This window comes from Ornithorhynchus anatinus, chromosome 5 (genome assembly GCF_004115215.2).
Source record: "Ornithorhynchus anatinus isolate Pmale09 chromosome 5, mOrnAna1.pri.v4, whole genome shotgun sequence".
NCBI classification, from domain to species: Eukaryota; Metazoa; Chordata; class Mammalia; order Monotremata; family Ornithorhynchidae; genus Ornithorhynchus; species Ornithorhynchus anatinus.
This window is the reverse complement of record NC_041732.1, coordinates 110,274,568-110,286,152: the sequence shown is the minus strand read 5'-3', so window position 1 is coordinate 110,286,152 and position 11,585 is coordinate 110,274,568. Positions and strand designations below refer to the sequence as shown.

The window sequence follows — 11,585 nt, the reverse complement described above, 5'->3', positions numbered from 1 at the left end:
TGGGAGACCAATGCTGTACAGAGTGACTCTGGAGATAGGACTGTGAGCACCCAGAGATTAGACCCATCTATAGAATTAAGGGCCCTGGGTCTTCTCAAACCCACAGTCAAGTCAAACAGAACCAGTCCCTGCCCAGAGGCCCAGCCCCCATTTCCAGAAGCAGTTCTGTGTCCACAGTGGCCTTCTCTTCCTCACTGCTCTCCCCCCAGAGCCCACTAACCCTAACCCCCTCCACTCACACACAGAGACACACACACACACACACAAAGCCAACATCTTCCCTTTGTAGCAGTTGAGTCTGCGGCTCCATCTCAGTGGTCCCAGTGGCAGAGGATGGTCCTTAAGGCCGGGAAAAGCACTGGGAATCTGCTGTAAAGAGATTAACATCTAGTAAATATATATCCTACCTTGGTCATCCCACCCCAACCCGGGCACTGCCTGGTGTGGAGACTGCAGAACATTAAGAAAAAAAATACAAAGCTGGGGTGGTAGACCAGTTTGTTGGTTTTTTTAATTAGTGGAACTCTAGGCACATTTGAAATCACTGAGGAAGGAAGTAATTCTATTTGGAGGGAGGGATAGAAAAGGGTCATTGGGAAGGGAAGACAATTGGATCTGAGTGTTTGGGATGTGTGAACTAAAAGGGAATCAAAGTTCATGGAATGATTTGGATGTCAGGCAAGTGTGATATCTGGGAAGAATGAGGATGGATGGGGTATAGGTGAGGAAGATTTGGGGACAGGGCAAATCCACTGGCTTCAGGAGCACCACCCACTTGGTTAGTAAAAGGATATTTATTGAATAGTTTCTCAGAAGAGAACCCTATTTTGAGCATGGGCAGTTGCCTCAGTAGCAAGGAGGCAGTAAGGAGTATTGAGGATTTAAGGCAGGAGTAAAGTCTAGAACAGAGATTAAAAGGTAAGGTGAATGGGCATCAGTGATGGAGAGGAATCATTGTTGCTCATCTCAGGCGACAACAAAGTTGAATTCACTTACCTGCTGAAAGGGTCGAGGGGTCCTTGTACCCAGATTGCCCCCATTAGTGCTCCATGGCATGACAGCAGGAGTAGCACAGATCTGATGTGCTCCTGGGGGCTGAGAAAGAAAGGGGACGAAGTGCCAACAATGTGGTTTCTCTAAAGGACACATTTCTCCAACACCCCCAAATCAACTTACAGTTCACTACACGTGAGGACAATCACACATCCTGGCTTCTCCACACTTCCTTCCCCCTGGATCCCCACACGTCCAGGCCAGAGTACACCGGGACACAAACAACAAGAGGTTTCCGGGGCAACTGTGGACTGAACAGGACTTTACCCAGGACTTTATCTGCTTTCTGTGGTCCCTACCAAAACCCAGGAGGCTGGAGGACTCCAGAGAATAATAGGGGTTAGACAGACAGTCTTAGTCTTGACATTGTCCCTCTTCCCTGAGAGCATCCCCTTTCAACTATAGAAAGGTCCCTTCTGTGGAAGCTACAGATGTCTAAGGCATTTGTGATTCAAAGTCACTTACTCGTACAATGCCTGCATTTCCAGCTCTCCAGCTTCTATGCAGTTCACTCACTACACCTCATTCTCTCACCACTGACATCCATCTCACACCAGAGTCACCATAATTCAGTTTCTCAGAGGATCATCATGTAGACCAACTTCCCTGCCTCTCTCCAAACCACCTCCCACCTCTATTCCCCAAAACCAACTGTCTGACACAGAAGAGTCCCTACATGGAAGACTGAGGATGTACAGAGTGACTCTGCAGACATGACTGTGAGCACCCAGAGGTTAGACCCGTCTATAGAATTAAGGGCCCCGAGTCTCCTCAGGTCCACTGTCAAGTCAAAACAGAACCAGTTCAGTGTACAGAGCCCCAGCCCCCATCTCCAGAAGCAGCTTCTGTGTCCACAGTGGCCTCCCCTTCCTCACTGCTCTCCCCAAATTCAGCTAACCTTAACGCCCGCCATTCTCTCTCTCACACACATACACACAGGAAAAAAAAAAAACCTTCCCTTTGAGGTGGCAGTACAGTCCATGGCTCCATCTCAGTGACAGGTCAGCTCTGAAATTTAATCCAAGGTCCAAAACAGCACAGGGCTGGTCTTTGAGTCCAGAAAATATTGGGCATCTGCTGTAGACAGAAGTAATAGCTAGCAAAAATATCCATTTGATCATTCCACCCCAACCTGGCAGACACTGAGGCTGTGTGACTTGTCTGAAAATTGTGTAGAATGCAGGTGAAGGCCCATTTTAAAGAAACAAGAACAAAAAACTATCAAGCATACTGTGTGCATGTTTGAAAACACTGAGAACAGAATTAATTCACCACAGGAGTGTTTTAAGATAGGAAGGGAAGGAACGTAGTTGCAGATGTTTAGGATATGTGAACCAAGTGGGACAACAAAATGAGTTAATGGATTTCAAAGTCAGGCAGGTGTGACATAGCTGGGAAGAATAACAAGAAGTGTGGAGTAGTGAGGAAGGTTTGGGAACTGGGAAGATGCAGTGGTTTCAGTTATCTCCAGAATCTTGGTTAGTAGCATTTCTATTTACTACCTAAGAGCAGAACACTTTATTAAGCACTGGCAGTTGCCTCAGTGATGCGAAGGGAGTACCGAAAACGATGGATGTAAGGCCGGAGTCAAGTCTACAACAGAGGGCGAAGGCGATAGACAACAGAGTCAGTGAGGGAGAGGAGCCATTGTTGCTGAACGGGGGAAGAGAGTTCCTTCTCACCTGCTGTGAGAGATGGTGGAGGTTGTCCTAAGGTGCAGATTCCCCCATAACAGGACTCTGTGGCCTGACAGCAGGAGTGGAGAAGATCTGATGGGGCTCCTGGGGGCTGACAAGGAAAGGGGATGAAATGTAAATCATTAAGCTTCTCTTCAGGATGCATTCCTCCTCTGCTGCTAGATCAACCTCTTGTTCAGAAAACAGAGAGCGACCACAGACTCCCTGACTTCTCCACTCTTCTCTCCTCGGGGTCTACACAGACCTAGGCCAAAGACAACCTGGACCAAAAGGCCAGGAGAGCTAAGACTGAACAGGAATTGACTGGCCACGTCTGCAATAACTAGGGCTTTTACTGCTTTCTATGCTCCCTACCAACACTCAGGGAGGCGACTAAAGGTCTCCAGAGAACAATGGCGTGAGGATGGACATAAGCACACACATACACACACTCCATCCTGACACCAACCTCCCACTCCCCTGGGAACAAACCTTTACAAATATGGAAGAGTCCTTCTGTGGGAGGTACAGGTATGCAAGGCAGTTCTGGGGACAGGACTGTTCATGTTACTCTCCTCTTTAACTGGACTCCTCTCTCCCACAAAAATTCTTGTCTCCCCCCTACCCCCAACTCCCCACCCCTTCCAGGTGTCAGGACTGTACGGCTACTATTCCCAACTCCAGAGATAACCCACACCTCTGAATATGGCAAATTCACTTTCCAGTACAAATGCCTACATTTTTCACTTTCCATTACAAATGCCTACATTTTCACCTCTCCAGCCTCAATGCACTTCACCCTCTCTCTCTCTCTCTCGCCACCGAGATCTATCTCACAATAAAGTCTCCATAATTCTGTCTCTCAGAATATAAAGGAGACCAGAACTTTTACTGCCTCTGTCTTCACAAAGCACCTCCCTCCTCCCCTAAAGCCACTGTCAGACACAGAAGAGTCCCTTTGTGAGAGCCTGAGGATGTACAGAGTAACTGTGGTGACAGGACTGTGAGCACCCAGAGAATAGACCCATCTATAGAATTAAGGGCCCCAGGTCTTCAGTCCCACAGTCGAGTCAAACCAAACCAGTTCCCTGCAAAGAGCCCCAGCCCCCATTTCCAGAAGCTGCTTCTGTGTCCACAGTGGCCTCCTCTTCCTGACTGCTCTCTCCCCCATTCCAGCTAACCCTTATCCTCTACAGACACACAAACCCAAACCTTCCCTTTAATGTAGTAGTGCAGCCCATGGCTCCATCTCAGTGGCAGGGCAAGTCTGATATTTGACCCCACACTCCAAATTGCAGAGATGGTCCTTGATGCCAGAATATGTACTGGGCATCCACCGTAGAGAGAATAAGACCTAGTAAAAAAAAAAAAGTCTCCTTTCCATCAAACTCCAGCTTGTCAACTGCCAGGCATTGAGGCTGCAGGACTTGTGTGAAGAAAATGTAGAACTAAGATGGAGGGCCGGGTTTTGTTTTTTATGAAGATTAGGGGAACTGTGGGAAAGTTTGAAGCCATTGAGGGTAGAACTAATTTGACACAGATAAAATGCAAAGAGCAAGGGCTTGTGATTCAGAGGTCATGGGTTCTAATCCTGATCCACCACTTGTCAGTTATGTGTGACTTTGGGCAAGTCACTTCACTTCTCTGGGCCTCAGTTACTTCATCTGTAAAATGGGGGTTAAGACTGTGAGCCCCACGTGGGACAACCTGATCACCTTGTATCTCCCCCAGAGTTTAGAACAGTGCTCTGCACCTAGTAAGTACTTAATAAATACCATCATTATTATGGTCACTGGGATGGGAAGAAAAGCAAGTGTGTTTAGGATGTGTGAAAAAAAGGGGAAATCAAAGTGAGGGGACTGATTTATAAGTCATATAAGTGTGACCTATGTGGGGAAAAAAGTAGAATGAGCATGGAGTAGGTGAGAAAGAATAAGGGGGCAAAGCAAATCCAGTAGCTTCAGGTGCCACCAGAGTCTCTTATAGTATTTTATTAAATACTTAAGTGCAAAGCCCTGTATTGACCCCTGGCAAGTTGCCTCAGTGATAAAGAGGGAGTAGGGGGCACTGGCTATTTAATGCAGGAGTTAAGTCTAGAACAGAGGTTGAAGGCAACAGGCATGGGCATCCATGGGGGAGGGGAATCATCATTACTGAACCAAGTGACAACCAACTTTGAGTTCACTCTCACCTGCTATGAGATGTTCCTGGTGTCCAGATTGGCCCACCCCAGCAGCGCTCTGTGGCATGACAGCAAGGAGGGGAAAAAGGTCTGATGTTGCTCTGGGGGCTAAAAAGGAAATGGGAGGAGATGGAAACAATGCAGTTTCTCAGACACATGGCACCACCAGCCCTAGATCAACCTATCACTCCAAACCCATGAAAGGACACCCACAGATCCTCGCTTCTCCACTCTTCCCTACCTGGGTCAATGGGTCTCCACACACCCAAACCAGGGAGGGCTAAAAGGCAAAGAACAAGGTCTCCAGGGCAACTGCTGACTAAACAGAGGTTAGGGGAGGCCTTCAGTACACCCAGGACCACCTCTGCTTTCCATACTCCCTACCAGAACTCAGATAGGAGACTTCAGAACTCCAGAGAAAAATGGGGTGGGGACACACCGTCTTAATCTCGACATTGATCTGTCAATCCCCTGAGCGCAAACTTAAAGATATGGAAAACTCCCTTCTGTGGAAGCTACTTACCTGCAAAGTAATTTGCATGAGCAAACTGTTCACTCTACCCTACACTTGCAGTGGACCCCCCTCTCTCCCCCAGAGATCCCTACCCCAAAAGTATCAGACCTGTAAGGTTGATGTTCCTGACTCCGAGATAACCCACACTTCTGTATACTGGTAAGTCAGTTTCTACTACAATGTCTGCATTTTTCAGATTTCCAAAATCTCTGTGCTTTACTCTCAAGGTAGTTTTATCACTTCACCTCAGACATGTCTCACCCTAAAAAACTCCCTATTTGAGTTTCTCAGTAAGATCAAGGAGACCATGACCTTCCCTGCCTCTCCTCCCACAGGGCCCCTCCCTACTCTCTTCCCTGGAAACGACTGTCTGACACAGAAGAGTCCCTTCATGGGAGACCAAGGGTGGACAGAGTGGCTCTGGAGACAGGACTGTGAGCACCCAGAGATTAAACCTGTCTATAGAATTAAGGGCCCCAGGTCTTCTCAGACCCACAGTCGAGTCAAACAGAACCAGTACCCTGCACAGAGCCCCAACCCCCATTTCCAGAAGCAGCTTCTGTATCCTCAGTGGCCTCCTCTTCCTCATTCCTCTCCCCCCAAACCCAGCTCACACCCTCCATACATACATACATACACACACACACACACAGGAAAAAAACACCTTCCCTTCAAGGCAGCAGTACAGTCCATGGCTCCACCTCAGTGACAGGACAGCTGTGAAATGTAACCCCAAGGTCCCAACAGCACAGGGATGGTCTTTGAGGCCAGGAAGTACTGGATATCTGCTGTAGAAAAGAAAGTCAGTTAATAAAAGCCTCCCTTGGGTCATCCCACCCCAACGTGCCAGGGATTGTGCCTGTGTCACTTGTAGGAAAATAATCTAGTACAAGAACTATTTGCAACCCCTTACTAATATGGAAGAGTGCCTTCAGTGGGAGCTACAAGGTATGCAAGGCAGTTCCTATGACAAGATTTCATGCTGCTCTTCTCTTTCACTGGACCCCTCTCTCCCATAGAGATTCTTATCTTACCACCCCCTTCCAACCATCAGGCCTGTAGGGCTACCATTCCTGAACTCCAAAATCTAACCCACACTTCTTTATATGGCAAATTCATTTTCTAGTACAAATGCCTGCATTTTCACTTCTCCAGCCTCAGTGCACCTCACTCTCTCCACTGACAGCCCACTCACACTAACGTTTCCATAATTCAGTTTCTTAGCAGAGAATAAAGGAGATCAGAATCTTTCCCGCCTCTAGCTTCAAAAGCACGTCCCTCTTCTCCCAAAGCAACTGTCCGACACAGAAGAGTCCCTTCGTGGGAGGCCGAGGATATACAGAGTGATTCTGGTGACAGGACTGTGAGAACCCAGAGATTAGACCCGTCTATAGAATTAAGGGCCCCGGGTCTTCTGAGACCCACAGTTGAGTCAAACAGAATCAGTTCAGTGTACAGAGCCCCAGCCCCCATTTCCAGAAGCAGCTTCTGTGTTCACAGTGGCCTCCTCTTTCTCATTGCTCTCTTGCCCAGTTCCTCCAACCCTAACCGTTTTCTTTCTCTCTCACACACACACACCTGCCCGCTACCAAAAAAAAAAAAAAAAAAGGGAAAACTTCCCTTTGAGGTGGCAGTTCAGCTCACAACTCCATCTTGCTGGTAGGGCAGGTCTGAGATTTGATCCAATAGTCCAAAACAGCACAGGTATGGTCCTCGAGGCCAGGAAATGCACTGGCACCTGCTGTAGAGAGAGTAATAGTGAGTAAATATCTCCCTTTGGTCATCCCACCTCAAATGTCACATAGCTAGTTCTAATGGAAAATTTAGGACTCAGGCCGGTGTGACAGCTGAGAAGACTGAGAATGAGGTAGATTAAGTGAGTAAAGTTTGGGGACAGGGCAAATATGCGGCTTCAGGAGTCACTGGCCTCTGGTAATAGTAAGAGTGTGTATTTAGTTATTCAGCACAAAGCACTGTCACCTTAATTACAAATAGAGAGTAAGGAAAATTGTGGATATGAATCTGGAATTAAGTTTAGAATGGAGGAAAGGCAATAGGCATGGAATTCATGATGGAGGGGAACCATTGTTTCTAAGCAGGGGAGAGAGAAAAGTTAAGTTTCTTCTCACCTGCTATCAGAGTTGAGATGGTCCTAGTGCCCAGGATCCCCCCCCACTTGCACTCTGCAGCCTAAGGACACGAGTGGAGAGGATCTGATGGTGCTCCTGGGGGGCTGAAAAGAATATGAAAGCAATGCATCTTTTGTGAAAGAGACATTTCTCCACCACCCCCAGATCATCCTGCTTTGTAAAATTCCTAGGAGGATAGCCACAGACCCTGACCTCTCCACTTTTCCCTCCCCCTGCCACTGGATGGCCATACACCCAGCCCAAGGAAGGTCTGGACACAAAGGACAGTCCCCAAGGCAACTGGTGACTGAACAGGGGTGTGAGAAGGTCTGCAGGACCAAGGACTATCTGCTCTATATCCCCTACCAAAAACCAGCTAGGAAGCTAGAGAACTCCAAAGAAGAATGGGGTGGACACACACACACACCCCCCACCATACCCCCACCCCTTAGTCTTGACAGTGGCATCCCACTCACTTGGGAGCAACTCCTCAAAGATAAAGCTAAGTGTCTTCTGTGGGAGCTACAGCTGTGCCAAGGCAGTTCCCATCAGATGCCTGTTGACTCCGCTCTAACCTACTCTTCCATTGGACCCCCTCATTCCAGCCCTCAACCCCCAATTATCAGGCCATTAGGGCTGACATTCCTAAAACCAAAGATACCCCAACCTTCTGTACATTGCAAAGTCAGTTACTCATACAACGTCTGCATTTTCAGCTCTCCAACCTCTGTGACAATCACTGCACCTCATTCTCTCGCCACTGACCTCCATCTCACACCACAGTCCACATAATTCAGTTTCTCAGAATATGATCATGTTCATCCCAAGCGCTTAGTACAGTGCTCTGCACATAGTAAGCACTCAATAAATACTATTGAATGAATGAATAGACCAACTTCCCTACCTCCCTCCAAACCACCTCCTACCTCTCTTCCCCAGAAGCGACTGTCCGACACAGAAGAGTCTCTTAGTGGGAGGCCGAGGGTATATGGAGTGACTCTGGTGACAGGACTGTGAGAACCCAGAGGTTAGACCCGTCTATAGAATTAAGGGCCCCGGGTCTCCTCAGACCCACAGTCGAGTCAAACAGAACCAGTTCCCTGCACAGAGCCCCAGCCCCCATTTCCAGAAGCAGCTTCTGTGTCCACAGTGGCCTCCTCTTCCTCTGTGCTCTCTCACCCTGTCCCATTAACCCTAACCCCTTTTACTCACACACACACACACACACACAAAAGAACTTCCCTTTGAGATGCGAGTCCAGCCTCCAGATCCATCTCAATGGCAGGACAGGTCTGAGGTTTGATCCGATGATCCAAAATATGCACAGATACGATCCTTAAGGTCAAGAAATTCATTGAGCACCTGTTGTAGAGAAAGTAATAGTGAGTAAATATTTTTTCTTGGTCATCCCACCCTAACCTGTGCACTGCCAGGCATTATTTGGAACTCTGGCAGGTGTGACAGAGAACACCACTTAGGATGATGTAGATTAGAGGAGGAAGGTTTGGGGACAAGGCAAGTCCAGGGGCTTGGGGGGGGGGGGCGGGGGCGTGGTCACCAGAGTCTTTGTTCAATACTTCCTCAGTACAGACCACTGTATTAAGTAACACTAATAATGATAATGTTGGTATTTGTTAAACACTATGTGCAGAGCACTGTTCTAAGCACTGGGGTAGATGCAGGGTAATCAGGTTGTCCCACACGAGGTTCACAGCTAATCCCCATTTGACAGATGGGGTAACTGAGGCAAAGAGAAGTTAAGTGACTCACCCACAGTCACACCATTACCAAGTGGAAAAGCTGGGATTTGAACCCATGACCTCTGACTCCCAAGCCCGGGCTCTTTCCACCGAGCCACACTGCTTCTCTGGCAGTAACTTCAGTGACAAGGAGTAGGGAGGACTGGGGATTTCAAGCAGAAGTTAATTCTACATCAGAGGGTCAAGGCAATAGCAATGGAATAGGAGTACATCAAGGAGGTGAACCATGGTGACTGAGCAGGGGAGAAAGCAAGATGGGATTCCTTTTCCCTCTGAAATGGTCAGGGTGGTCCTAGTGTCTGGATTTCCTCCAACAGCACTCCATGGCATCAGAGCAGAAATCGAAGTGGTCTGCCGGTGCTCCTGGGGGCTGAAAAGAAGAAAAAAAAAACCATGGGAGGAAATGCAAACAATGCTGTTTCTCTAAATGAGACATTGCTCCACTACCCCTCAGTCAACTTATTGTTCAAAAGGCATCAGACAACATCCACAGAAACCTAAGTTTCTCCACTGTTCCCTCCCCCTACTTCTCCACACTCCTAGGCCATGCAAGACTTGGATATGAAGGCCAAGATGGTTACAGAACAATTGCTGACTGAACAGGTGTGTGAGAAGAGCTACAGTACCCAAGAGAAAGGTACATACAGTCTTGACAAATTTGCCTTCCACTCCCAAGGCAACAACCCTCAGGGAGTCACATATGGGTAAGGCAGTTCCAATGAAAGAACTTTTAACTATGCTCTACTCTACTGCTGTACTGGACACCTCTCTCCCCGAGATCCACCCCCAAGTCTCAAACCTGGTATTCCTGACTTCAAATACCCCACATTTCTGTAAAGGGCTCTGTCAATTTCTAGGACAATGCCTGCATCTTCACCTCTCCAGCTTTTATGCAGCTTACTCACAGGACCTCATTCTGTCTCTCACCAAAGGTATCTATCTCAAGTCCCCATAATTCAGTTTCTCAAAAGAAGATAAAGGAGATTGTAACCTTCCCTGCCTCTCTCCCCAGAAGCGACCGTGACACAGAAGAGTCCCCTCGAGGGAGCGTGCTCTGGACAACGTGGCTCTGCAGACAGTACTGTGAACACCCAGAGATTAGACCCATCTATAGAATTAAGGGCCCCGGATCTTCTCAGACCCACAGTCGAGTCAAACAGAACCAGTTCCCTGCATAGAGCCGCAGTCCCCATTTCCAGAAGCTGCTTCTGTGTTCACAGTGGCCTCTTCTTCCTCTTCTTGCTCACTGCTCTCTTGCCCAATTCCTCTCACCCCAACCCCTTTCTCTCTCTCTCACTCTCTCTCACACACACAGCACAAACACCCCCCCCCAAAAAGAACTTCCCTTTGAGGTGGCAGTTCAGCTCACAACTCCATCTCGCTGGTAGGGCAGGTCTGAGATGTGATCCGATGGCCTGAAACCTAACAGGTACGGTCCTCGAGGCCAGGAAATGCACTGGCACCTGCTGTAGAGAGAGTAATAGTGAGTAACTATCTCCCCCTTGGTCAGCCCACCCCTACAGTCACACTGCCAGTGATAGAAAATTTGGACCTCGGGCAGGTGTAACAGCTGAGAAGACTGAGAATGAGGTAGATTGAGTAAAGTTTGGGGACAGGGCAAATCCAGTGGCTTCAGGAGTCACTGGACTCTGGTAATAATAAGAGTGTTTATTCAATTATTCAGCGCAAAGCACTGTCACTTTAATTACAAAGAGAGTAAGGAAAAAACTGTGGTTATAAAGCAAGAATTAAGTCTAGAATAGAGTAAAGGCAATAGGCATGGAAGTTCATGATGGAGGGGAGAGAAAAAAGTTATGTTTCTTTTCACCTGCTATCAGAGTTGAGATGATCCTAGTACCCAGAAACCCGCCAACAGCACTCTGCAGCATAAGGACATGAGTGGAGAGGATCTGACAGTGCTCCTGGGGGGCTGAAAAGAATAAATAATGAATGTTTTCTGAAAGAGACATTCCTCCACCACCCCCAGATCATCCTGCTTTGCAAAATTCCTAGGAAGATCGCCACAGACACCCTGGCCTCGCCACTTTCCCCTCCCCCAGCCACTGGATTCATTCATTCATTCAATATTATTTATTGAGCGCTTACTATGTGCAGAGCACTGTATTAAGTGCTTGGAATGTACAATTCAGCACACACCATCTGGATCGCCATACACCCAGACCAAGGAAGGTCTGGACACAAACGATGAACAGTCTCCAAGGCAACTGGTGACTGAACAGGAGTTCAGGACTATCTGCTCTATATCCCCTC

At 47.9% G+C, this 11,585-nt stretch overlaps 1 long non-coding RNA gene across 1 annotated transcript; it reads right to left on the bottom strand.

The window, feature by feature from the left end:
* Nucleotides 1-248: 248 nt before the first annotated feature.
* LOC114812226 lies at nucleotides 249-3,071 on the bottom strand. The gene is made up of 4 exons (XR_003759874.2): nucleotides 2,736-3,071; nucleotides 1,177-2,127; nucleotides 997-1,095; nucleotides 249-369 (listed from the first exon to the last, which is right to left on the bottom strand). It is a non-coding gene; the product is annotated as an uncharacterized LOC114812226 (long non-coding RNA).
* Nucleotides 3,072-11,585: the final 8,514 nt, after the last annotated feature.